We start from the raw sequence: 2,500 nt of genomic DNA on the forward strand, positions 1-2,500 counted from the left end.
CACGCAAGAACGTTTCCGTCTGAATCAATGCTGGCTATCAATGATCAAACAGTTACTTTTTAAATGATGTTCGATAGCATCTCTGATTATAGTTTCCATAATTTTTTCTATGATTGAAGTCAAGCTTATAGGCCTGTAGTTATTTGGTTTCTTTTTGTAACCTTTTTTGAATATTGGAGTAACGTTAGCTAGCTTCCATTCTCTTGGGACGTCTCCGGATATGATGGATTTTTTGAAAATGATTTCTAATGGAACAACAACCTCATTTTTCACTTCCTTTAAGATTCTTGGATGCCAACCGTCAGGCCCTGGTGTTTGATCAACTTTGAGTTTCTCTATACACCTTTTATTTTTTATTTTGATATATATATATATATACATATATATATACATATATATATATATATATATATATATCTATATATCTATATATATAAATATATGTATAAATATATGTAGTATACATACATCTTGTCCACTGCCCTGGGTCAGAGGCAGTGTCGCAAGACACAGCATATCCACAACAAGGCCACTTCATTAAATCGGCGACGCCCCATCTCCGTCCCCTCATGCAGAAAAGGAGGAGATGGGGAGAAATCCCTTCGGGCTGCATCATTTTATTTCTCACGCATATTCCCTCAACCCCCATCCCCGCCCAATTCGCTCTCATGCATCACAGCATCATCCATAGACAACCATTCTCCATTAACCCCTATCTTCTGTCCTCTCCCATCCTTCCTCAACAGACATTCCACTCTTTCCCAATGCCCCTTTTATTCCATCCATCTCATCCTAGGTCGCCCTTTCATATTAACTCCTTCCACATCTACCTTCCACACCTCTTTTACTAATCTTTCTTCACTCGTTATTTCCATGTATCCAAACCATTCCAATACTCTTTTCATCAAAACTATCTCCCAACTCCCTTTTTACCCCTGTTCTCCTCCTCATCTCCTCATTTCTCACTCCGTCTAGCATGGTAACCCCTGTCATACTTCTCAGGCATTTCATCTCAAACACATTCAAACTCCTCCTCTCTTCCTCTCTTATGTTCCATGTTTCTGCCCCGTACATTGCTGTTGGTAACCTCCTCTTAGCATCCATCCCCAAATGTCTATTTCTCATTACACTTTTTAATTAACCAAGGCATTTACTCGCTTCTCTCAATATACATTGTACCTCCACTCCAACTTCTCCCTTTCCTGCCTCATTCACACCCAAGTATCTAAAACCATCCACTTCCTTCAGTCTCTCTTCCTTAATACTCACTTCCAGTCTGCTGCCACTTTCTCCCCTTGTACATCTCATTACTTTACTTTTACACACATTTATCTTCAACTCCCTTCTTTCGCACACCTTCCCAAAATCTGTCACCAACTTCCTAAATCCCTCCTCTGATCCTGCTGCAAGCGCAGTGTCATCAGCAAACAACAAATGGTTTATCTCCCATTTTTCTCCATTTTCTTTAACCATCTCCAATCTCTGACGCACTACCCTTGCATTCACCTTCTCGCACCACCCCATCCATGTCTAAATTGAACAGCCAGAGCAACAAAACACATCTCTGACGAAGTACCACCTTTACATAAAAAAACTCACTCTCTCCATTTCTAATCCTAACACAAGCTCTACTACTCTTGTAAAAACTCTTGACTGCTCTTAACAGCTTTCTTCCAATTACATATCTGCAATGCCTCCCACAGTGCCTTCCTGTCTACCCTGTCATAAGCCTTTTCCAGATCAATAAGAGCCCAAAATACATTCTTATCTTTTCCTATAATAGCTTTCTCACATATCTGTCTTACCATAAAAATCTAATCCACACAACCCTTATTTGTCCTAAGCTCACACTGTTCCTCACCAATTACTCCCTCTGTTCCTCTTCTAATCCTCTCAATCAAAAACCCAACCTTCACAACTACACTTAACAAGCTGATCCCTCTTAAACTACTACACTCACACGTGTTCCCTTTTTCCTTGTAAAGTGGAACTATACAGGCACTCCTCCAGTCCTCCGGCACTCTACCTTCTCTTAAACAAACATTAAACAACCTCAACAGCCAGGCCACTGTCACTGTACCTCCTTTTTTCAGACATTCTGTATGTCATCCATCCAACCCAGGTGCCCTACCTGCTCTCATCATCTTAACAGTTGCCTTCACTTCATCTTTCCTTATTTCTCCTCCATTTTCCTCACTCATCACGGTCATTTTCGTAGAGCTTCCCACTTCAACTAATTTTCCCTTCCTATCCTCCTTCACATTTAGCAACTCCCTAAAATACTCTGCCCACCTTCCTCTCACTGCCTTCTCTTCCATTATCATCTCTCTATCTGTACCTTTTACCTTTTTTCTCTACTTGATTCGTCTCCTCTTCTCTTAATTTCTTTCCATTTTCTATCATATGGTTTACATCTCTTCTCTTTACTTTGTACCTCTCATATGATTCCCTCATCCTTATTTGTATCCAATCTATGAAAGTCTGTTTCATCTCTTCTATA

Source organism: Oratosquilla oratoria, chromosome 11 (genome assembly GCF_046742065.1).
Source record: "Oratosquilla oratoria isolate Oo_2021 chromosome 11, ASM4674206v1, whole genome shotgun sequence".
NCBI lineage: Eukaryota > Metazoa > Arthropoda > Malacostraca > Stomatopoda > Squillidae > Oratosquilla > Oratosquilla oratoria.